Here is a 26,671-nt window from a genome sequence, read left to right as displayed (position 1 = left end):
CACATAACATACCCTTGACTGGGAATCAAACCCGAGACCCTTCAGTGGGCAGGACTGACACTCTAACCACTTAATAACACTGCCCAGGGCTAGAAAGTTTTTTTTTAAAGTTAAAAGTTGCCCTAGCTGGTGTGGCTCAGTTGGTTGGAGTGTCCTTTCATAGGCCAAAAAGTGGCAGGTTCAATTCCTGGTCAGGGCACTTACCCAGGTTTTGGGTTCGGGTTTCAATCCCTGATCTAGGCAAGTACAGAAGGCAACCAACTGATCAATGTTTCTCTCTCACATCAATGTTTCTCTCTCACATCAATGTTTCCTCTCTCTCTTCCTCTAAAATAAATTTTTAAAAAGTTAAAAGTTTATAAAGTAAAAAGTCACAGTAAACTAAGATTATTTATGCTTTTTAGCTTAATAATAACTTTATTGAATTTATCGGGGTGACATTGGTTAATAAAATTATAGATTTCAGGTGTACAATTCTATAATACATCTGTATATTGTACTGTGTGCTCACCACCCCAAGTCAAGTCTCTTTCCATCACCATTTATCTCCCCTATGTCCTCTTCTACTTCCTCCCCACCCCCTTTCCTCTGGTAATCGCTATAATGTTTCTATCAGGTTTTTTGTTTGGTTGTTTGTTTTGCTTAATCCCTTCAGTTAATATTATTTATTACTGAAGAAAGAAAACATTTTTTATAAATGTACTGTAGCTTAAGTGTGCAGTATTTATAAAGTCTATAATCATGTACAGCAAGCATGTCAAACTCAAAGGCTAACACTGGCCAAATAAACAAGGTTTAAGTTTATGTGGGCCACAAAAAATAAAAGCTTCAATTTTCTTAGAAATGTAGGTTTATTTCGATAGAGACATGCTGAATTCAAAGGGCTGAAATAAATGAGTAATCGTTAACATAAAATAATAAAACATTTTAATAAAAATTAGTATTTTTTCTTGAACATTAACTTATCAGATACTGAATAACTGCACAAATTAATAAGCATAATGCAAATAAACCTATTTTTCTTTTTTTAAAAATATATTTTATTGATTTTTTACAGAGAGGAAGGGAGAGGGATAGAGAGTTAGAAACATCAATGAGAGAGAAACATCAAACAGCCGCCTCCTGCACAACACCCCTTACTGGGGACGTGCCTGCAACCAAGGTACATGCCCTTGACTGGAATCGAACCTGGGACCCTTCAGTCCGCAGGCCAACGCTCTATCCACTGAGCCAAACCGGTCAGGGCTAAACCTATTTTTCTTGTTCTCCGAAAGCGAAATATTTCCTTATGCAGACACCAAACAAGTCAGTCCTAGACTAATGACATAGCAATTGGCTGCTAAAATATTCACTGCTAGTATTAGTGGAGACAAATAGGGCGCCTGCATGTAAGGTGCATAAGGGAAATGAATGCAACACGATTATAGTAATCAGTTATTAGCGAATGTTGTAGTTCATTATTAATAATTATGTATAACAGGATATTGTAAAAATTAAGTTACAAAATGTTTATTAAAATGTTTCTTACATACCATTATATTGGCTGGGCAGCAAATATATTGTTTGTGGGCCGCATGCGGCCCATGGGCCGTGAGTTTGACATGCTCGATATACAGTAATGTCCTAGGCCAGTTCTACAAGCTTCATTTATGGTAAGTGTCCTATACAGGTGTATCATTCTTTATTTTTTATACCATATTTTTACTGTACCCTTTACAGTTGCCTGCAGTATTCAGTACAGTAACATACTGCACAGGCTTGTGGCCTAGGAGCAATAGGCTATACCACATACTAGTAGTCTAGGTATGTAGTAGGCTATGACATCTAGGTTTGTGTAAGTGCATTCGATGATGTTTGCACAGTTCTCAGAATGTATCTCTGTTGTTCAGCAACACATGAGTGTATTCCCAATGACATAAATTTCAGCATGACCAATAGCTAATTTTTATTATAAACTCAGAATTAATAGAGTCCAAATGAATGAAATTTCCTCTAGCTTTTTCATTATATTATATGTCTATACATATCATATACTATATTAAGAAAAAAATACAATCCATGGACAATCTCCTAGGCCAGGGAGAAAAGTAATTACTAGAATCAAAGGTTGTTTGTAATATTTTTTAGGTAGAGAAGCTGAAATACACTGAAATCGATTTTCCCTCTAAAGTAAAACCATAAAGAGGAACAGCAAAGGAGTTTCAGTTTTGATTTTGCCTCATTGGAACCATTAATAGCAAATAGTTTCATTCTTCTCAGATATTCCCCCTAACCACCACCCTTTTCCTCTCTATTTGCCTTCTCTTTCTTTTCCCCTTTTTATTTCCTCTAAATAGCATAATGACCAGAGAACATGACTGAATTAAATAATTTCTCTCAACTCTAGGTCAAGGTCATTCCTTCTTATTATCCCATCTATCTCTTCTGCTGGCTTCCCTTTACCTTCTAGAAAGTCTGCTTTCAGGTGGACGGCTCCTGCTTCTTGGACAGAGCAAAACAGAGCAATGGATGCAATTTTCCTGAAATGTCATAAGGCCAGACTAGGGGAATCAGTGCCCTGAAGTCTTCTGTGTCTCTGTCATGATGATATCAATGCATTCTGAGCACACTGGGAGGCAGCGCAATATTGTAGAACCAGCTTTGGAGTTAGAAAGACCTCAATGCAAATCAATTCTGACCACTACTTACTAGCTTTTTGACCAGAAAGTCAACAAATACTCTGAACATGTTTCCTCATCTGTGAAACAGAGATAATAATATCCACTTTAACAGGAAACATGAGTAAAGAATCTGCTACTTAGTAAGTACTTAACACATTTTGGTCCATTCCACCCCTTTTCCACAATAATGATTCTTTTAGTAGAAAATAACTCTTTAAAATGTCACCTCTTTCTTGATGCACTCATGTAAGGCCAATCCCTTGGGACTTTCCAAAGGATGCACTGACACGATAGTGGATAAGGGAATATACTGCTTCCTGAATATATTTGTGTCTTAACAAGGACTTCCAAGATATAAATTTATGATGTATGTGGCAAGGGCAGTGCTAGTGCTGATTTCTGTATTATGTTTGTGAAATCTAAACATTCTCTGAGGCATCTTAAGAAGTTTCTGAAAGCATGATAATGGGAGACATGTTTCATTTCTGCCTACTCTGTGGCCTACAGACCCCACGTTGACAATACACACATTAGTCATTAGCATTCAATTATACTATTTTACATAGAAAAAGCATACAGGGTTCTATGAAGATCACAAGTCTATAGATAAAGTCATTCCATATAGCGTTTTCTTTGTCTTGAAATATTGTACATATGAAATAAGTTAAACATTATCTTTAATTTTAAACTATTTTTGTCAGATTAACTGTATACAAGATCTTTGACTGAGCAATTATATTCCTAGGACTCTTTCCTAAAATATACTCACATGTGTATAAAAATATGTATAAGAAACATAATTTTTGCAGCTTATTTGTACTAACAAAGACCAGGAACAACTGGTTAAGTATTATAAAGTAGTCATACAATGGAATACTATGAATCCATTAAATAATAAACTCTTACTAATTAAATAGCAACTATACGCCCAAAATCTTATTAAGTGCTGAAGAAGAATAAAAAGTATAAGCCATGGTTCTTATCCTGGAGGAGCTTATGCCTGGTTGGAAAGGACCAAAGGTGCACAGATCTCTGGCTTTAAATTATGTCTTCTATGAGATTTGACTTTTTTATTTGTGTTCTTGAAAAATAATCTTCTAGTCTAGGAGTCAGCAAACTACAGCCCATGAGCCAAATACAACTCCCTGCCTATTTTTGTAAATAAAATTTTACCCATCACAGCCATGCCCATTTATTTACCTATCGTCAATGGCTACTTTCCTGATACATAGTTGAATGGTTGTAACAGAGACCATTTGGCCCACAAAGGCAAAAATATTTACTAACTGGCTCTTTTCTGAAAAAGTTTGTCAACTCATTTTAGGCCTTTAAAAAACACCTTAAAAAAGGTTTGCAATCAAGCTTGGTGGTTTTAAAGTATGTCCATAAATTCTTTGATACGCCTTCCCTTTAAATATGAAGCTTAATTCTCCTCTCTTTGAGTGTGTACTGAATTTAGTAACTTCCTTCTAACAAATAGAGTATGGCGTAAATAAAGATGTATGACTTCTGAGACCGGATCCTAAAAGATGTTATAGCCTTCTCCTTGGTCTCTCTCAGATCTCTTGCTGGGAGAAGGCAATTGCTATGTTGTGAGGACACTCAGGTAGTCCTATGGCAAGGTCCATGTGGCAAGGAACTGAGACCTCCTGCCAAGAGCTAGCAAGGAACTAAGGCTTTCTACTAAGAGCCATGTGAACGAACCATCTTGGAAGGATGCTTCAACTCTAGTTAAGCCAACATCTTGACTACAATCTCATGGGAAAACCTAAGACTGAACTACCCAGTTAAACCACTCCTTAATTCTTGACCCACAGAAACTGTGAAACAATAAATATCTGTTGTTTTCACCTGCTAAATTATAGGGTAACTCATTATTCAGCAACAGACAACTGACCACAAAGCCAAAAGCTACAGCTGCTCTAGAGCAGTAGGTTCATAAAACATTTTCTTAAAGGGCCAGACAGTCAATATTTTAGGCTTTTGGACCATATGGTCTCAACCCAACTCTGCTGTTGTACCAGGAAAGCAGCCATGCACAATAAGTCAATAAAACTTTCTTTACAAAACATGCAGCAGGACTGTAGGCCATAGTTTGCCAACCTCTGCTCCAAAGAAACTAATTTTAATGGTATTAAGCAATGATTAGAAAGGAGTGATAGATGCTGGGGGATTTCTCAGCTTAATTATGTAAAGCCAACTATTAAGGAAATCCCGAATTAGAAAAAGGTATGTGTAAAATACCCTTTTTATCTTTCCCTGTAAGTTTTTGCTAAGAAGAGGAGATAAATTAAATATTTGGAAGATTGACAGGACTTTTTCCCCTAATAAATCTAATAGAATGAGGACTGAGCCCGAACCAGATAAAAGAATGAGAAAACTGAAAATAGGAGGAAACTGCTCTTAGGGTCTTTTAAAAAAAAATAGATTTTTTATTGATTTCAGAGAGGAAGGGAGAAGGAGAGATAGAACATCAATGATGAGAATCACCGACCAGCTGCCTCCCTGCACTCACCCCCACTGGGGACTGAGCCCTTGACTGGAATTGAACCTGGGCCCTTCAGTCCGCAGGCCTACACTCTATCCACTGAGCCAAACCGGCTGGGGCTTAGGGTCTTTTTACCAAACTGCTAAAACTTTTAGCACTAGTGCCAAAACTGATATTTTTAAACGTGCAAAGCAAGCTTAAGAATGGAAGGAAGATAATCTCCCATTAACACCTGGGTATAGAAGAAGGAATTAAAACGTAGTTGATCACTATTAGTAGAAATTAAAAAGGGACCCAAACTGTAAGTCTATTTCATAACATTTTGCTCTAAGTGTATCACATTTTCTTTGTGGTCCTTAGAAGTTAGTAATTGTTCTTATCTATGAATTTACTAAACATATTGTTATGAAAAAAACAAACAAACTCATAACATGCTGTTAGAAGAAAGCCTGACTAGATCTTACCATTATAGTCAGAAGTCAATATTTTTATTAGTAACTCCTCAAACTGTAGACTTACCATGCAGCCATGTATCGATGTAAGAAATGTCTAAATCTATAGATAACTTTTATGAGTTTATTTGAGCCAATTTGATTACAATTTTCAGGAAGCAAAATCTTAAAAGATTGAGAAAATGCTCCAAAAAATGCAGTTTTGCAGCTTATTTTATACAGTAAAATAAAAGGACAAGAAGTAAGAGCAGCGGTTCTCAACCTGTGGGTCTCGACCCCTTTGGGGGTCGAACGACCCTTTCACAGGGGTCACCTAAGACCATCGGAAAACACATATATAATTACATATTTTTTTGTGATTAATCACTATGCTTTAATTATGTTCAATTTGTAACAATGAAAATACATCTTGCATATCAGATATTTACATTACGATCCATAACAGTAGCAAAATTACAGTTATGAAGTAGCAACGAAAATAAGTTTATGGTTGGGGGTCACCACAACATGAGGAACTGTATTAAAGGGTCACGGCATTAGGAAGGTTGAGAACCACTGAGTAAGAGGGTTACATGAAATCCATTGGTGATAGATTAAGGAGGCGGGAGAAAGTAAAAGAGGAGGGAATCTCTGGGATTGGATAAAAAGCAAAACAGAGAGACACATACTTCTTTCACATGGATGGGTACAGGATAGTTAACAATTAACATTTACAGCATATAGAGATGGTATGTGGAAAACAAGATAACAGTGAGGGGTTCTGTGGTTTGTACTCTGGTGCAATGGCTGTGCCCTGAGCGGTTTGGAAAAGGAGATTTCTCTGACATTTCAAAAATATGTTATCTTAGATGCAAAAGGCAATAAACAGGCTCACTTAAGTAAAGATTGACCTTTGTTAAGGAAGTTGCATGCCTAGGACATGCCTACCCATCATTTTTATGTTCAGACCATCCTATGAGGTTACTTTCCGTCTCTGAGTTTGTAAGGCCCATCATGCAGGCCTCCTGTGAGCTTGTCAGGTTTAGTATGTGGCTCCTTTTTCATTCACATGTGCAGCCTCAGACCTATTATAGTCATAGCTAACATTTACTGAATACCTACTAAACACCAGGCATATTATATGCATTATTTCATTTAATCCTCCTAGTTAGCCTATGAGGTAAGTATTAGTATTATCCCAATATTAGGGATGAGAAAACAAGTGAAAAACACTATTACAAAACACAAGAGCAACAATCATTTGTTACTATCCAGTGGAATAGCATTAATAGGGGGGAGGGGGGCAGGGGGCCTGAAATCAACACATAAGGAAAAAGCTAATCACAGACAAATTACTCTAAATATCCTTAAAACTTTTCATAATGAAAAGTACAGTTCTATAGACATAGCTTTGTAAGGAAATACCACATTCACAACTCCCTTCTGAGCTCTGGAATACATTCTCATTTTGGGGAATGGCTCAGCTTTACCTTAAAAATTTAAATTTTTTCTTTTCTTTCTCTCCTTTCCACCCTCCCTCTCATTGTGTATAGTTGAATATATATTACTTAAAAATACTTCTGATGTTACTGTAATGCAAACCTAGGATAGAACAGAAACATTAAGGCAACCCAAAGTAAAGACCATTCATAAATCCTCTTTTATAAATACAGCACAGGCATAAGTAACTCAGAGATAATTTTGGCATGTCTCTGTCATGGTATGCACACATTTTTCTAAGCGAGCCATCTCACCCTGTCATGTGAGTGGTGGACATGATTCAAACATAAGAATCTCCGTCACAAGCGGAGCAAATTTCTCTTTTTTCCTAGTTGTCTAAAGTCAGTACAAGAATTGAGGGGCTCTTGGAGATCACAGATGACAGATCTTGGCTAGCTGGGATCTAGAAATGTAGGAGATGTGAGACACAGCAACAAAAGGACAGGAAAGGAAAATTAAGAGTGCTCTGCCAGGGAACTGATTTCAGAGAAAGAAGTCAAAGAATGAAGGTGGAATGAGGAAAGCTCTCTGCAAAAGCCTGCATGTTCCCAGTTCTCGTTATAATAAGTCAAATTCAGGAAAGAGCTTGTTCACAAACAGAATCATCATAAGGTTATAAAAAAGGAAAAAAAGGAGAGATTCAAACAGAGCCAGAACTAGGGTAAGATGAGTAACACACTCTCCATTGGGCACCAAATTTAATAGGTGCCCCAAACAAACAAAAAAATCTCTCAGTAATCAAGAAAAATAATATTTTAATACAGTGATTTAAAAAAAAAAACACAAAAAAACTATAACCATCCACCTGCTTTGCAAATTAAGTTTCAATGGAATCAGGGTCAGGTTTAAGGTGAAGTGACTAAGGCAGGGTTGTACAAGTGCAGGACAGAATTCTGTCTTTATTTAAAATTTTGACTTTTTCATCATAGATTATTTTGCACTCATTTTTAATTTAAAAAATGTTACATTAAAACATCATCTTGATTACTGAGTGTTTTGGTTCCCCTTAAGTTTTCTGTCTCACTCACTGTACCCTAGTCCTGACCTGGGCTGAAAGAGAAGAGAGAAGGCAAGAAGAGATGTCAGTGGTTTAAAGACTTATATGCAGGGATTTGGGGTCAAAACCTAACGCAGAAAAGTTGGCAATTCCATTTTATCCTGCTCTATGCATTCTGTGCCCTGGGCGCCCTCATGCCAGTGAAGGCCGTTCTTTCATTGAGCGCCTTCCCTTGCCTTGGCAGCTGCACTCACTTTTATATGCAGGTTCTGGAATGCTGGGAGCTGTATGGCAGCCAACATCTCTCCTCTCCCTTCTCAAACATGACGTTCTCTGTAATTCAGTTACAGACACCTCTTTAGCCTTTTCACCCAGGGAGCCTGATCAAGGAACCTAAGAACTATAAGCCTCATTTGCCTTCTCTGGGTATGCAAGTGAATTTGCATATATCTTGTGTCCATTTGCATTCCCCTCACATGGGGTATTTAGAATAAAAACAACATTCATGAATCAAAATGAAGCTTGTTCCATTCTTTTTCTGTCAAAGTATGGTGTAAGTAAAAGGATACTGCAGTGTGAGAAAAGAGCTGAAATTATATTTGCCAGGGTTATGTGTAGTTTTAAAGATAAGCCAATTTGGTGGCATTTACCACCACAAAAATTGGCATTTAAAATTTATAGGTTTAGCGTTGCAGAACATAATCACTCATGACTGAAAGAGCCAGCTCCTTCCTCTACTATTCCTGTAGAAATTTGAGCAAAGAGCTCCTGAAAGCTGAAATGGCCCTCTTTTCCTTCTCCAAGCCACCACTTAAAGGGTGGAAGTCTGATGGTTCCAGTTAACTGATTTCTCCATTTGAAGTGAAATGAATAAGTGGAAGAACCTATAAAAAGGGAGAAAAGGAAGGAGTGTTTCTCCTCATCCTCCCTCAGCCCCTCTGGGAGCTGAAAGAACTAAGAAAGGAAAGGAGTAGTCTGCTATGAACACTGCACAGAATTTCATCTAAAGAAACAAATAGCAGACAGTAGGCTGGCCCCAAATGAGATGCAATCCAAAATGATGGAAACTGATACTGTGAATAGCAAGGGCAAGTTCATTATAGAATTGCTTTAAAGAGTAGAACAGGTAAGTAAGAATATGTCAACATAACTCCAGCACTAAAACCAGAGGGTGTGTGAGACAGGGATTACTTTTGTATTATAATACAAGTGAAATTAATTCTTGTATTATTTTTCATATGAACAACTGTAAACCTACCTTTCCTCCACTCTGTATAACATACAATTACCATTTTATCCTTTTAAGGTGTACAATTCAATGGCATTAAGTACATTTTACAACGTTGTGCAACCATCACCACCATCTAGTTTCAGAACTGTTTCATCACCCCCCAAAAAAACCTTGTACCCATTAAGCAGTCATTTCCTATTCCCTCCTTTCCCTATCCCCTGGCAACCATTAGTCTGCTTTCTGTCTATTAGGCTATAGAGACTGACTTACCTCAATATCCAGATTTGCCTTTTCTAGATATTTCATATAAATAGAATCATATAATATTTGGGCTTTTATGCCTGGTTTCTTTCACTTAGCATAATGTTCTCAAGTTTCATCCATGTTGTAGCATGTACTAGGACTTCATTTTATGACTGAATAATATTCATCATATGGATGTATCATATTTTGTTTATCCATTCATCTTTTGGTGGATATTTGAGTTGTCTGCTATTTACATTTGTGTACAAGTTGTTGTTTAAACATCTGTTTTCAATTATTTTGGAAATATATCCAGGAGTAGAATTACCAGATCATATGTAATTCTATATTTAACTTCTTTTTTTTTTAACCCTCACCTGTGGATATTTTTTCCGCTGGTTTTAGAGAGAGTGGAAGGGAGGGAGGGAGGGGAAAGAGAAAGAGAGAGAGAGACATCGATGTGAGAGCAACACATGAATTGGTTGCCTCCCGCACACGCCCCAACCAGGGACATGGATCAAAACCTGCAACCCAGGTATGTGCCCTTGATGGGGAATTGAACCTGAGACCCTTCGATCTGAGGCCTGATGCTCTAACCACTGAAAAAACATTGCAAGGGCTAGATTTAACTTCTTGAGGAACTGCCAAACAGTTTTCCACAAGGGGCTCACCCAGTTACATTCCTGTCAGTAATATATGAAAGTTCCAATATCTCCACATCCTCACCAACACTTTAATGGACATGATCAGTAAGTGGAACTTGACTTGAGAGGAACCTCAGCCTCAAATATTGGAGAAAAACATGAACTGAAATAATCCTGGTTCTTTAAATTAGAGCAAATTCATCTCTCTTCTGCTAAGCAAGATAAATTTAGGTTGCCTTGAGGGGAAAAAATATGCTCCTTTGTTTCAATCCAAAGCAGATAAAAGAACAAAATCCAGTAAAAGTACTACAATTAAAGAAAATCTACTGAGGAAATAGTAACTAAAATACTAGCAAATAAAATTCAGCAGCAGCTTAAAAGAATTAAACACCAGACTAAGTGGAATCACATTAGGAATGCAAGGATAGTTCAACATCAGAAAATTTATCGCAATAACTAACCATTTAAAAATTCAAAAGAGAAAAGTATATATGATCACCCCTTTATTGATAGACTCCTTCAACCAACAAATGTATGCTATGCTAGAATCTGGGGATATGGCAGGCAACAAAAATTGAAAAAATCTCTCCCCTAGAGAGCTTACATTTTAGTCAAGGTTGATATGTAATAAATAATTAAGCAAATAAATATATAATATCTGAAAAAATATAATATGCTGTGAAAAAATAAAGGGAGATAAAAATTATAAGGATAGAAAAGTAATATAATTTAACCTCTATTATAAAAAGACTAGAGGCCTGGTGCATGAAAATTCATGCACTGGAGGGGGGGGGTCCCTCAGCCTGGCCTGCCCCCTCTCACAGTCTGGGAGCTCTCAGGGATGGGAGGCCGCCCAGCAATCAGGGGAAGGCGATGCCCCATCACACCTCTGCTGCTACCACTGCTGGCAGTGCAAGCCTCGGCCGGCCCTGGTTACCTGTGCCTCGGCCGGCCCTGGGCGGCTGGGGGACTGAGGGGACTGAGGGTCTCTGGAGGCAGGCAGGCATGGGCCCGGCCTTGCCGCACACCTGCCGCCCCGGCGGGGCTGAGGGGACTGGGCACTGCCATCTTGTGGCTGTGGGCACGGCCATCTTTGAGGGTGTGGCAGTCGATTAGCATATTCCCTCCTTATTGGCTGTGGGTGTTGCCATCTTTGAGGGTGGGGCAGTCAATTAGCATATTCCCTCCTTATTGGCTGTGGGCACCACCATCTTTGCAACAGCATGAGGGTCAATTAGCATATTCCCTCTTTATTAGATAGGATTCTTCTGACTACTAAGTTGACAGTTAGCTCTAGAGACAGGAAAATGCTATAATAGTTTAAGTATGGAAAGATGGTGGCTAGCACCAGAATGGTAGTAAGTGAAGGTGGGGAGAGGTGGTTATATTCTGGATGTGTTATGAATCTATTATACATGGCTTTTTAAAAAACTAAAGTAGAGAAAATTACATTTTCTCTGGATTAGTTCAGGTTTTCAAAGAAAGATCCTCTTATTTCTTGCCTGGAGATAAAACAACCTGGTTGCTAGCTTTCTAAAGCTGGGTAGGGAAAAGAGTAGAATGTCCTGTTTAGAATATAGACTTTCATGTTTTCATCCCATGCATTTGTTTTCTTTCTTTTTTTAAAGTTATACAAGGATTTTTATTTTTTATTTATTTGTTATTCTTTTAATCCTCACCCAAGGACATACTCTTATTGATTTGAGAGAGACAGAGAAAGGAAGGAGAAGGATAGAGAGAGAAACATCGATGTGAAAGTGAAACATCAATCAGTTGTCTCCTACATGCACCCCAAATGCAGATCAAACCTGCAACCTGGCTATGTGCCCTGACTGGGAATTGAACCTGTGACCTTTTGGTGTATTAGAGGATGCTCCAACCAAGTGAGCCACACTGGCCAGGGCCCATACATTTGTTTTCATACTCATTCCCCAGAGTTTGATGTAACCAAGTCCAGAGGTTCTCTAGTTCAATTTCTCCAAAGAAGATACCTTCCATCTCCTGTATGTTGAAGTAGAAGAAAGCATCTGACTACTTATGGTGGCTGTAGAGGGTGAGCATCTGGGTTCTACATGATCCTTGTAAGAACTTTTAAATAATCCACACCCTTCAGCCCATTCCTTCCCTGCATATATTCTTTACCCCTCCAATTCCTTGGCTCTCTGAGGTTCCATTGCTGCAGTATCTAGGTTTTTTCCTTTCTCTAACCTAAGTCATTTGTCATTTCTCCATCACTTTTTTTTAGCCTCTCACCTGAGGCTATTTTTCCATTGATTTTTAGAGAGAGTGGAAGAAAGAGGAAAAGACAGAGAAAAATATTGATGTGAGAGAAACACAGTGATTTCTCTCACATGCACCCTGACCGGGGCCCAGGCCAGGGAGGAGCCTGCAACCAAGGTATATGCCCTTGACCAGAATCGAACCCAGGACCCTTCGACCCGCAGGCCGACGATCTATTCACTGAGCCAAACCAGCTAGGGCATCTCCATCCACTTTTAACTTTCATATTTGATGCCTTGGGATTAAAGATGTTTCCTCACACCATTGAATATGGTGTTCATGTTTTTATTTCTTGCTCTCTTACAAATGCCTTTAAACATATTAATTATGCCTAATATGACTAATAATAGGAAAGTGCAAATTAAACCTTCAGTAAGACACAATCTTCCACCTATAGGATTAGCAAAGATCACTGAAAAGGTTATTTGGCAGGCTTCAGTTCTTCGACTGTTAGCTGGAAACCTCAGTTCCTCACAACGTAAGTCTTTCCATAGTTAGGTTGTCTGAGTGTCCTCAAGACATGGCAGCTGACTTCCTTCAGAACAAGTGATAGAAGAGAGAGAAAGTCCAAGAAGGAAGCCACAGTCTTTTTTTAAACAGCCTTATTGATATATAATTTATAAACTATACAGTTTCCTCATTCAAAGTGTACAATTCAATGGCTTTATTTACAGAGTTTTGCAACCATCACCACAATCAGTCTTAGAACATTTTTATGATTTCTAAAGTAATCCTGAACTAAGCCATGACATCCCAAACCCCCACCTCACCACCACCCCTTCATTACATATAAAATTATATAATATCTGGTCTTTATGACTGGCTTCTTTCACTTAGCATGTTTTTAAGATTCAACCATGTTAGAGCATGTATCAGTATTTCATTTCTTTTCATTAGGTGGTCTCTTTTTGTCCCATAGCTTTTAGTGAAATTCCCACTTATTTCTATTTATATCTCTAGGTTTTTCTCTCACTGTTTCTAGATCCAAGAAAGACCTGGATCTTCTTGGCATGGAATTTGGGTTAGCACCTTCCAACCTCAGAAACAATTCCCTTTAGAACTAGTTGAGGTTCCAATTTTGCCTATGGTTCCTGTGTCCTTGTAGTCTTTCATAATCTAATTTTGCAAGTGACATACCACTACATCTGCCATATTCTATTGGTCAAACAGACCAATCCTCATACAATGTGGAAGAGGACTATAATAGTGTGTAAATACCAGAAGTCAGGAATCACTGAGGGCCTTCATGGTGGCTACCTACTACAGTGAGAATGTTGTCATGTTGCAATCCATGTGAGAAGTAAAGGCTTAACCTCTAAGTTTGCCCCATTTTATAGATTACCACTTACAAACAACAAAAAAGCTCACTTACTCTGCATGATAGAAAGAAAAAGCCCCCACTTGGAGGAAGCTATCCAGGAGTCAGTGTCCCTTCAGCAGCAACTTGATCAATATAGTGGTGAATATCTGGAATGAGGAAATGAGGATTAACACCTGGCTTGAAAAGAGAACAGAGAAAGAAACCAAACACTGATGTTTATCAACTTAAAAGCAACTTTACTAAACACAGTTTTAGCTATATAAGTAAAGTTGAAAAACACTTACCTGGAATAAATGTATTCACCCTGAATTCCAACAATAGCTATAGACCACAGAGAAGCAAGCAAACTGCAGCTTTCTTATGGCTTGGTCATAAATATCCACTCAATCATTTTGTCAGTCAACATATGTTGATGATAAATAAGGAACTTTTACACTCAATTCATATTTTCTGAGTTCCCCTTTGGGATATGACACTATACTTAACAATATAATAAGGAAATGTAAAGCAAACACACAGCCCCTTCCTTCAAAAACCTTTCATTCAAAATCAAGAAAAACTAGATAAATGACACACATATTTGTTTTTAAAGACAATAAACACAAGGTGCTTAAAAGTTTTTCTTCAAAATATACATATATTGCCATTTATCTTGGATTCTCTTTTTCCATCTCCATGTGTTTTTAGTTATTGATGAAAACTGTTATATACAAGATGGCTTTTTCAATTTAAAAAAAACCCACATGTTTTAGGGCACAATGTAGCTATTCCATCTGTTTGGGCTTATTTTCCTGGTTAATGTGTGTGTCAATTTAGTGGATAACTAGTAAGATGAACATTTGGAGTTCTGAAATTTCTTTGAGAGACTAATTTGTGTTAGATGGTATAACCATGTTAAAAGACGGTAAGTTGAATCTCTTTGGTACAATTAAAATACAAGGAATTATATAAAGATAGCTTTTACTAAGCTTGGTTCAACAGAAATATTCCAGATCAACGGATTGAAGGAGTTTTTTTGTTTTGTTTTTTTTTTAAAATATATTTTATTGATTTCTTACAGAGAGGAAGGGAGAGGGATAGAGAGTTAGAAACATCGATGAGAGAGAAACATCGATCAGCTGCCTCCTGCACACTCCCTATTGGGTATGTGCCTGCAACCAAGGTACATGCCCTTGACCGGAATCGAACCTGGGACCCTTGAGTCCCCAGGCTGACGCTCTATCCATTGAGCCAAACCAGTTAGGGCTGAAGGAGCTTTTTATTTAAAACTAGAGGACCAGTGCACCGATTCATGCACTGGTGGGGTCCCTTGGCCTGCCAGTTTCAGCCCGATCCCCACAGGCCAGGCTGAGGGACCCCACGAGTGCACAAATGAGTGCACCGAGATGGCTTTGGCCTGATCCCTGCAGGCCAGACCAAGGGACCCCACCAGTGCACAGATCCATTCACCAGGCCCCTAGTATGCATATAAAATCTTTGGTTAATCTCTTCCAGCCTCCCGCCTCCCCCTTCCCTCTGAGATTCATCAGTCTGTTTCATGTTTCCATGCCTGTGCATTGAGCGTCTGCCCTCTGGTGGTCACTGCGCATCATAGCTACCTGTTGAATGGTCAGATGGTCGCTTAGGCTTTTATATATAGACTAGAGGCACGAAATTCATGCAAGAATAAGCCTTCCTTCGCCCGGCTGCCAGCACCAGCTTCCTTCTGGCACCCGGGATCTGGGCTTCCCTCCGGCTGCCAGCAGGCACCCAGGACCTGGGCCTCCCTCGCAGCCCGGGCTTCATCCGAAAGGTTGTCCAGAAGGATATCCAGAAGGACATCCAGTTTAATTAGCATATTATGCTTTTATTATTATAGATAGTTTTACAGATAGGTATAAACTCAAGACAGATTAATTTGTGATGGGTCAATAACAAAGAATATAATTTAACACATTTCCATTTCTGTAAAGGTGTAACAAGAAATTTTAGACTGTGTATAATTTGGTATTTATGTAAGATCAACTTAAAAGCAACATTCAAACAACCTAGTTAGCAGTCTCCACCCTATCTCAGCTTTTATACCTTTAGCAGAAACTATTACACAAATAAATGGCTTTCTCTCAACAGAATCCCAAGCATAGTAATGTCAGATCAGGCTGCAAACTCCTTTTTTTTTTTTTAAGATTGGGCATATTTATTTAGTTTTTATTTTTTGTTAATCCTCAGTTGAGGTTATTTTTCCCCATTGATTTTTAGAGAGAGCATGGAAGGGAGTGGGAGAGAGAGAAACATCAATGTGAGAGAGACACATCAACTGGTTGCCTTCCGCACATGCCCCGACCAGGCCCAGGGATTGAGCCTGCAACTGAGGTTCATGCCCTTGACTGGAATCAAATCTATGATCCTTCAGTCTATGGGCCAACACTCTATCCCAGTGATGGCGAACCTATGAACTCATTTTTTTGGTTGATTTTTTTCTTTGTTAAATGGCATTTAAATATATAAAACAAATATCAAAAATATAAATCTTTGTTTTACTATGGTTGCAAATATCAAAAAATTTCTATATGTGACACGGCACCAGAGTTAAGTTAGGGTTTTTCAAAATGCTGACACGCCGAGCTCAAAAGGTTCGCCATCACTGCTCTATCCACTAAGCAAAACTGGCCAGGGCTTATTTTTTATCCTTACCTGAAGATATTTTTCCATTGACTTTTAGAGAGAGTAGGAGGGAAGGGGGAGGGGTGGAGAAGGGGGGACACAGAGAGACAGAAAGAGAGAAACTCAGCAATTGGTTGCCTCCTGTGTGCGCCCGACCAGACTGGGAAACCTGCAACCCAGGTTTGTGCCCTTGACCAAGAATCCAACCCAAGACCCTTTGGTCTGCAGGCCAACATTCTAACCACTGAGAAACCTGGCCAGGGCAGGCTGCAAACTCTTAATATCAAAAGGAAGAGGAAGTTTTAAAAAGCTTTAGGTAAGAATGATTTTCATTCTATAAAAAAGAAATAAGTATATACCATTTTACCCCCAGTACACTAGCAAAAATTAAGCGTAAAAATACCAAATACTGAGGAACAAGTAGAATTCTTACAAACTGTGGGAGAGTGAGAAACAATTTTGCATTCGTCATCTCACAGTTAAATATTTACAAACTCCATAAACCAGTACCCCTACTTCTAGGTATATAACCAAAAGAAACACTTGCATATGTGACCAGGAGGCATGCATAATAATTTTTAATGCATCAATGTTTACAAATTTTTGTAAGGCTAGAAACAACCCAACTTGTACCAGCAGGAGAATAAATTGTAGTATCTTCACACAATGGAATGTTATAGTATTAAAAATGAACAATCAGCCTGGCTGGTGTGGCTCAGTCGTTTTGCATCAACCTATGATTCCAGGTCAGGGCACATGCCTGGGTTGCAGGAGCCACTCCCAGGGGAGGCAGGAGGCAGCTGATCAATGATTCTCTCTCATTATTGATGTTTCTATCTCTCTCTCCCTTTCCCTTCTTCTCTGAAATTGATAAAAATATATTTTTAAAAAAAACAATATGGACAACCATTCTATACAACAACATGAATGAATTTAGAAACATAGTGCTAATAGGGTAAATCCCAAAAAACTATATATTGGATGATAGCATTTTTATAAAGCTCAAAAATACACAAATTAAACAACATATTAGCATATATACATGTGTCATAAATCTAAACTTTAAAAAAGAAAACATCAATGGAATGAGAAGGACAAAATGTAGAATACTGGTAACCTCTAAGGGCAGGGGAAGAGATAGAGGACGAACACAAAAGTAGATACAAGTTACTGAGAAATGTTCTAGCACTCAAGTTGGGTATTTCATTATATTATTAATCCTATGTGTTACATATATCTTTTATATATATTAAAAATAAAATTTAGAAATATTGGCATAATTCATTCTCCTTTCTTCCAAGTGAGAAGAGCTGATTTTTATTCTGCATGTAAAGAAACTGAGGGTAGTATGGCTCTATCTCCAAATAAAGAATGAAACAGTTCTTCAAGATAGAACCCCTCTCAAAGCTGATAGATTTTAAAGAGAGTAATCAGTTTATCTGAAATCAAGAGAATATAAGCAAAATTAAATTCAGGTGAATTAAATGGGATTTTTTTTCTAACATATGAACAGAGTATGTGGTAAACTGAACTTCCTACCTGCCAAAAAAGTATGATGATCCAGGATGGGATCTCAGCATCACCAGCTGAAGTTAAAATGTCCAGAGATAATTGGGGAAAGAGAATTTTCAGGAAAACTGGAAGCTCAGATTAGAATACCCAGGATAAAATGAGCAAAAAATACAAAAGCTAAATAAATGAATTCATTTGTTTAAAAAAAAACCCCACAAAACCCTTTCTTTAGCATAGATTTGCAGCAGGGAGGAAGAAAGGGACTGGAGTAATAGAGAAAATTGAGACAGTCCCTGTCCTCAAGGAACTCATACCCTAGTAATCACACAAAAAAGGCTTTCAATGTGTAAATGGAAAACTTACTATACAGAACCAATAAAAAAGGCATTCAGACAGAGAAAGAGTAAAATAGTCCAACAATGAGAAAAGAAAAGAATACTTAGAGGTTTTCAAAGCAATGCAGTTGATTAATCTAATGAGTAAGAGGACAGTTCTAATCTTAGGCCCAAACTGTTGAGCCTGAAATCTGGAGAGGAAGAGAGAGAGAGAGAGAGAGAGAGAGAGAGAGAGAGAGAGAGAGAGAGAGAGAGAGAAAACAAGAAAAGTTAGTGCCCCAGCAGGTGGGAATTCACATTTATGGAGTGCTATGTGCCAGATCCTCTTCTAAATGCTTTTTATGAATTAACTAATTTAATCCTCATAATATATCTATGTAAAAGTTGGTATTATTATCCTCACTGGATAAATGAGGAAACTGGGGCCTATAGAGGTTAATTTGCCCAAGGTCACATAGTTAGAAATTTAAGAGCAGAGTTTTGAACATTGGAGATTGGATTACCCAGCCCAGTTCTTGACTACCACCGGAGGGATTTCTTGTGCCGCTCCAGCATGGCCAAGGGTGAACCTGAGGAGGGGCAGTGAAGTATTGAAGAAAAGACAGACAAGAGAATACAGCTGGGGCTCGGTGGATCTCCTGTACCTGGATGAGGACACAAAAGACCCAGCCTGCAAGCCAATGCTTTATTTTATAGTCTGATTAAAACAAGGGTAGATTAACATGTATACAAATGTTCTTGTTTTGGCAACACTTGCTGCACCTCCCACAGCCCATTAGCTACTTAGGAAGGAAATAGGGAGGGCTACAAGGTCAGACTTAATTATGCTAGGAGAGCTCTGCCCCCTATGCTGGGACTTGTTTGTGGCCCTGCCACAGATCAGCCGGAGGCTTGACCCTAGAGCCACTCCCTACAATTTCTTTTTTTCTTTTTTGATGGGGGAAAAATACTTTAAGGTGTGCATTAAACCCTTTTTAAAAAAAATGTTTTTTGTTGATTTTTAGGAAGAGAGGAAGGGAGAGGGATAGAGAGGTAGAGAAAATTTTATGAGAGAGAAACATCATTGATCGATCACCTGCCTCCTGCATGCCCCCCCCCCCCCCCCCCCCCCCGCCCCTGGGGATCCAGCTGGAAATCCCGGGCATGTGCCCTGACTGGGAATCCAACCAGTGATCTCTTGGTTCAATGGTTGAAGCTCAACCACTGGGCCACACTGGCCAGACAAGGAGGATTTCTTAAATAAAGGTTGGGGAAAAACAGAAGAGCTAGAAAAAGTTGTTCACATAATTTCATTAAAATTTATTTATATACAGGTGAGATGAATTGTAAATATTGAATTTTTATCCCCAGACATGTTACACCTTGATAAATATTTGTTTAAATATGTTTTTATTTATTTTAGAGAGAGTGAGAGGAAGAGACAGGTAGAGAGAGAGAAACATCAATGAGAAAGAAGCATCCTTTGCCTGCTGCACACTCCCTACTGGGGATGGAGCCCAAAACCCTGAACATGTGCCCTGAGCAGGAATCAAAATGGCAACCTCTTGGTACAAGGAATGATGCTTCAGCCAACTGAGCCAGGTCACAACTTGATAAATATTGTTGGTGTGCCTCAAAATTTTGTACTGGACAATAAGAATGTAGAATATTACAGAGAACCTAGTGGAGAAAAGCTGTGTGTCCAGGATCATGATCTTAGGAGAAAATCTCATCTTTTTTATCCCTCAGGATATGGAGATAGAAAATTACTCAAGGTAAGCCTGGCAAAGCCCTCAATTTCCACAGAATAGACTGATGTACTTTATAGCCAATCTCAGTGCATGTATGTATTTATTCAGTCTCTTTTTTATTTCTTTCTCAGCAATCTAATAACTGACTTGTTAGGACCATTTGGTTCAGCAGTACACTAATGCGATAAAATTGATGGGTTTAATTCCTTTTTAGCTCAGGTGACCATAAATTGCACCCCTAAACTTAGCAAACATGAGCTGTTGAATGACCCTAGAGAAACTGTGTTTGGCTCAGAACAAGTCTATCAACATTACAAAAGATAATGCTTTACTGAGTGTCAGAACTTTCATCATTGTATTCAAGAACACATTAATTTTCACAGAAATGATAAAAGTGATATTTTTAATGTCTCACAATGAATCTCTGAAACAATCAAGAATAGATACAGTGGGCCCTTGACTTACGAGTTTAATTTGTTCCATGACGGAGCTCGTAACTCAAATTACTTGTATGTCAAATCTTAAAGTGAACGAGTGAGACACGTGATGCTGGGCTGATGTTGTGGCGTTCACTGTGACGTTCGCTGCACCAACTAGCGGTGGGGTATCTGAAGCTGGCTCGTAACCCGAATTTTAGCTCGCAACTCAAAGCAAAAAATCAGCCGAGAGACAGCTTGTATCTCAAAAAACACATTAGTCAGGACACTCGTAAGTCAAGGCCCCACTGTACTTGGAAAGTTCAATATACTTGCTCAGACTGACCTTACCTATGTTATCTACACTAATAAAAGAGAAACATGGTAATTGGCGTACGACCGCTACCCTTCCCATTGGCTAATCAGCGTATCCTTATGCAAATTAACTGTCAGCCAAGATGGCGGCCGGCAGCCATGCACTGAAGCGAGCAGGGAGACTTGCTTCCTCCAAGGACTGCAGACTCCAACGTTCCCCGCCTCACTTGCCGGCCTCTCAACTGCAACTCTAAGCAACTATTACTATGTTGCAAATAAGAAGCTAAACAAAACTGGCTGTCAGTCAGTCCCGGACCGCAACATTGTGTCCATGTTTTCAGCAGCGAGGCCTCAGAGCTAAAGCTGGCCCAGAATAAAAAAAAAAAAGAAAACAAGGAGCAGTTGGGAGCTTTTAGTCAACTGCCAGCCAGAAAACAGCCTTCAGCCCCTCAGCCAGCCTGGCCAGGCACCCCAGTGGGGACCCCCACCCTGATCCAGGACACCCTTCAGGGCAAACCAGCCAGCCCCTACCCATGCACCAGGCCTCTATTCTATATAGTAAAAGGGTAATATGCCTCCCGGCACCAGGATCAGCGGAGCAGCGAGGCTCCCGGCACCGGGATCACCGTGACAGGGGGCAGCACCCAAACCCCCTGATCAGCCCTGCCCTGTGCCTGATAGGGGGGAGCTCCCCAACCCCCTGATCGCCCTGCAGCTCTGTGTGTGACAGGGTGCAGCGCATCAACCCCCTGATTGGCCTTGCTCTGTGTGTGACAGGGTAGAACCATAACCTCTCCATCAGCCCTGCCCTGAGTGTGACAGTGGCGGTGCCCCAACCCCCTGGTGGGCCCTGCTGTGTGTGTGACAGGGTGCGGTGCCCCAACCCCCTGCCCCCATGGGCCCTGCTCTGTGTGTGACAGGGTAGAACCATAACCTCTCCATCGGCCCTGCCCTGAGTGTGACAGTGGCGGTGCCCCAACCCCCTGATCGGCCCTGCTCTGTGAGTGACAGGGGGGAGCTCCTCAACCCCCTGATGGGCCCTGCTCTGTGAGTGACAGGGGGGAGCTCCTCAACCCCCTGATGGGCCCTGCTCTGTGAGTGACAGGGGGCAGTGCCCCAACCCCCCTGATGGACCCTGCTCTGTGAGTGACAGGGGGTAGCGCCCCAACCCCAATTGGCCCTGCTCTGTGAGTGACAGGGGGCAGCGCCCCAACCCCCTGATCGGCCCTGCTCTGTGCGTGACAGGGGGTGGTGCCACAACCTCCCCATTGACCCTGCCTTGAGTGTAACAAGGGGCGGTGCCCCAACCCCCCAATCGGCCCTACCCTGAGCGTGACTGAGGGTGGCATCGCAACCTCCCAATCCGCCCTGCTCTGTGCATGACGGGGCAGCGCCCCAACTCCCCAATCGGCCCTGCTCTGAGCCTGACCAGGGGCTGCACTTAGGGATTGGGCCTGCTCTCTGCCACCCGGGCGCAGGCCTAAGCCAGCAGAGAGTTATCCCGAGGGGTCCCAGACTGTGAGAGGGCACAGACCGGGCTGGGGGACCCCCCCCCCCCAAGTGCACAAATTTTTGTGCACCGGGCCTCTAGTACAGTTATACATGATAAAGTCTTTGCCTAACCTCACAATATATATTCAATCACTCTTGTTTTTATATAGCCAATAAAGAAACAAATAAATAAGAACAGAAATGATTTCAGTTTCTTATGGAGGAACTATTACATGAGGACAAACTAATAAAAACAAAATCCCAAATAAAAAAATGCTAATTTATATGCTCACAATAAAGTGATCTGATGCAAATTATATAATTCATTGAGTGAAAGAAACCCATAAAGCAGTGACTGAGCTTTATTTAGCAGACTAGTGATCCAGTGCATGAAATTCGTGCACATTAAAAGGGAATTAGAGGAAATATTTTAATATTGCTATTTGCCCTTTATAATAGAAGTGTCAGAGATGAAAGAAAATTAGTAAAATGTACATGAAAATCTTCCTCCTGTCAGAGTCTGGGGCACTCCATGGGAACCAGAGTCAAGTCCCCGCCCACCCACGTGCACCTCAAAATCGCACGAGACCCAGACCCAGCCAGTCCTGGCCCCATTGGGCTAGATCCAGACCTGGCTGGCCTGCTGGGTGGGGGGCGCAGCCTTAGGTTGCCTGGCCTGGCACCAGGGTAGGGGGCATGACCTGAGGTCCCCCGGCCTGGGCTAAGGGGTGTGCCTTGAGGTCCCCTGGCCTGGGACAGGGAGTGTGGCCTGAGGTCTCCCATCAAGCTCCGCCAGGCGGGGGTCACAGCCTCAGGTCCCCCGGCCTGGGGCAGGGTGCACATCCTGAGGTCCCCTGGCCTGGGCCAGAGCAGGGGGAATGCCTTAAGGTCCCTGTCAAGCCCCACCAGGCAGGGGATGAGCTCTGAGGTTCCCCATCAAGCCCTGCTAGGCAGAAGGGCATGACCTGAGGTTCCCTTGTCAAGCCCTGCCGAGCAGGGGGCACAGCCTGAGGTCCCCCGCCCAGTGGAGCTTGGCAGAGTCTGTGCCCCCTGCCCAGCAGGTGCAGCATGAGGTACCCCAGCCTGGCGCCGGGGCAGGGGGCACGGCCTGAGGTCCCCTGTCAAGCCCCACCAGGCAGGGGGCGCAGCCTCAGGTCCCCTGCCCTGGCCCAGCACCACGCAGCCTCAGGTCCCTGCTGACTGCTCATTAAGGCTCGTTATGGGAACTCAGTGTCTGCTGTGGGTGCAGCCATCTTGTGTTACGGAATCCCTGCCTCTGCCATGGGCACCATCATCTTGACCATTATGGAGTGATGGTCAATTTGCATATTCCCTCTTTATCAGATAGGATTCTGCTGCTCACTAAACTAAAGCCAAATTTTTAACATGCCCTGATATCTGACAAGGCCACAATAATAGGGGAGGTGCCTCATTATTATCCAAGAATATTCAGAGGAAAGGAAAAGGATGGTGAAAGGCAAAGTTAATACGAAAATTTATCAGATTAAGAATGAGTATAAGTAAATCTCCAATTTCAACTGGAAATAGAAATGGCTCAAATTATCTTTATAGACAATCTCAGTGCATGTATGTATATTTTTGTTGATTTCAGAGAGGTAAGGAGAGGGAAAGGGAGAGAGAAACATCAATGATGCTAGAAAAACGTTGATTGGCTGCCTCCTATAGGCTCCCATGTGCCCTGATTGGGAATCAAACCACTGGGACACTCAACCACTGAGCCACTAGCTGGCAAGAAATGTAAAGTTTTGATGTCTGATATTTCAGAGTAGAGATAGAAACCACACTCTTAGTAAGGGTTAATATTCTAAACTTCTCCAAAGTAGAGGTATGGGAAGGAGGGAAGGAGACAGGGAGTTAATTCAATGGCAAAGAGTGCAAGCTATGAAAGAAAATTGTCTAGGTTCAATTCCTAGCTCTGACACTTGGTAGCTGTGTGATTTTGACAGGTTTTCTTAATCTCTCTATGCCTCAGGTTTCTCATCTGTAAAATGAGGATAACAGAACTTACTTATAAGGTTGCTGTGAGGACTTCATCAGCTAATATATACGGTGTTTACACAGTGCCAGGTTTATAATAAGAGCACTATATAAACATTCCATTTTTTATTAAAAGATATCTAAAGACTAATATCAATGGAGATATTTAATCAGAGAATCAAGAAGAAATCTGATACAAGTGTGCAATCTTTTATCCCAAATCCTTGGGGCCAGATGAGTTTCTAAATCAAATATTTTAAAAATAATTTAGGAGCTTAATATATTATGCTGTCTACATTTTACTTAACATGTATAGCCTGGCTAGTGTGGTTTAGTGGTTGAGCATTGACCGATGAACTAGGAAGTCACAATTAAATTCCTGGTTAGGGCACATGCCCAGGATTGCAGGCACGATCCCCAGTAGGGGGCATGTATGAGCCAGCCGATCAATGATTCCCTCTGATCATTGATGTTTCTATCTCTCCCTCTCCTTTCCTCTCTAAAATCAATAAAAATATTTTTTTCAAAACAAAACAAAACATGTATTGTCCTGGGCAGCAGCCCTTAATCAAACACATATTTCCACAATGAAATGCATCAATAGTAACACCAAATGTAATAAATGAAGACTTTTGAGTCATGTCAATTCCAGTTTTTGCCACCAAACAAATTAAGAAAATAATTTGGGATTTTTCTCAGAAGATGGCGGCGTAGTAAATGCCTGTACTCACTGCCTCCCACAACCACATCAAAATTATAACTAAAATACAAAACAACCATCATCCAGGACCACTGGAAAGCTGGCTAAATGGAAGTCCTATAACTAGAGAAGTATTAAAGAAAGCACACTGAGACTGGTAGGAGGTGCCAAAATGCAGACCAGGCTGGGCCAGCATCCACGTGTGCCACTTTTTTAATCGGGAGGGAGATGTCTCTGTGGAGGCCGACGGGAGAAGCTAGGGATCCCAGCCCCATACCAGACCCCCAGCCCAGGGTTCCAGAGCTGGGAAAAGAAGTCCCTACGGGCAGTAAGAACTGTGAGCTATAAAAACCAGCGTAGATCGAGGCTCAGTGACACAGAGGCTGCTGGAGACCCAGCTGTTCTTCTCAAAAGGCTGGCAACAAGAATTGAACTTACAAGGTCCTGTTTCCTCTGAGCTCCAGCTCCAGGAAGAGGCTCTGGGGAACATAGACACATATGAGGAGGAACTGGATTGTCTGGCATCTGGGCAGGAACTCAGGGAGGCTTTCTCCCAGATGGAGGTGCTGGCAGGGGTCATTGTTCCTATGCTGGGAGCTCCCAGGTCACAGGGCTAACTGGCAGCCATTTCTGTTTGCTCTGCCCTAGTGATTCCCTAAGACCCCACCTCATCCAATTTACCTCACCCAAGCTGTGTGCAGCAGCTTTTGCATATAAATGGCCTTTCCTTGCTCAGGATAAAATCTTTCAAATAAGCTGCAGCTGGGCCAGCAAGTGCCAAACCTATCAATAAAAGGCCCAAGACCCAGCACCAGCACCAATCTGCCTTGCTTCACAGCTGGGTCTCATCTAGGCACTTCCAAACCCAATACAAAGAGGAAGAATCTGAAGATCTCTCTGTAGCTCCTGCTGGGTGGCCCTAGGCAGTGGCTGACTTTGCACCTCTCGGGAGACCCAAGAGCCAGTGTACCCAGTGGTCAGTGTCAGACCATACCAGTTAACAACTCTACACATCCATAAGTGACACACTCAAGGAGCAGACACAGTAAGCACCAAAGCCCCACTGAAGCAAGTCCTGATCCACAGGGGTGTCTCCTACACAGCAGCTCTCTCGCTATAGTCACAGCTGGACCTCACAGCTAATTGGCCTGAAGGTCGATTCCTCCCAGTGACACCAACAACAATCAAGTCTCAACTACAACAAGACTATGCTCACAGCCCACAAAGGGGTGTACCTAGAGCTCTCAGCTCAGGTGACTGGGGAGGCTGAGCCACTGGGCTCTAGAAAACACCTACTAACAAGGCCACTCTACCAACTCAAGGAGACCTAGCAGCTCTACCCAATACATAGAAACAAACACAGGGAAGCAGCCAAAATGCAGAGACAGGAAGGCATGTTGCAAATGAAAGAAATGGAATTGCAGATGTATTATTGTGAATCTCTGCCTGTTTGTAGTCATAACTTTTATTGTATTAAATAATGAAATAATCATCGGAAATAGAGCAACAATGATATTAAATGAATTTTTTTTTTCAGAAAACCTAATGAGTACCCAGAAAACCTAATGAAATGATTTTCTCTTTAAAAAAAGAGAAAAAAAAGAGAATGTATAGGTAAATATCACATGGGATGTTACCTGGATTATACTTGAGGATTTTATGTGTCATAAATTGTTCACAATGCCTGAAATTGTTCACAATCCCCTGATATCCCCATGGATGACTATTTCAGGTCT

General features: G+C 40.9%; 1 long non-coding RNA gene across 1 annotated transcript in view; it reads right to left on the bottom strand.

Annotated features, from left to right (window-relative positions):
- LOC139010423 (uncharacterized) overlaps positions 1-26,671 on the bottom strand; it is a 48,365-nt gene that overhangs the window by 16,381 nt on the left and 5,313 nt on the right. The window contains exon 3 of the long non-coding RNA XR_011471513.1: positions 13,847-13,941. This is a non-coding gene — a long non-coding RNA (uncharacterized lncRNA). The remainder of the gene's footprint in view (positions 1-13,846; positions 13,942-26,671) is intronic.

The sequence above is a fragment of the Myotis yumanensis genome, unplaced genomic scaffold (genome assembly GCF_028538775.1).
Source record: "Myotis yumanensis isolate MYYU_CA2020_CCGP unplaced genomic scaffold, mMyoYum1.0.hap1 SCAF_5, whole genome shotgun sequence".
Taxonomy (NCBI): domain Eukaryota; kingdom Metazoa; phylum Chordata; class Mammalia; order Chiroptera; family Vespertilionidae; genus Myotis; species Myotis yumanensis.
This window is presented reverse-complemented; position numbering and strand designations above follow the sequence as displayed.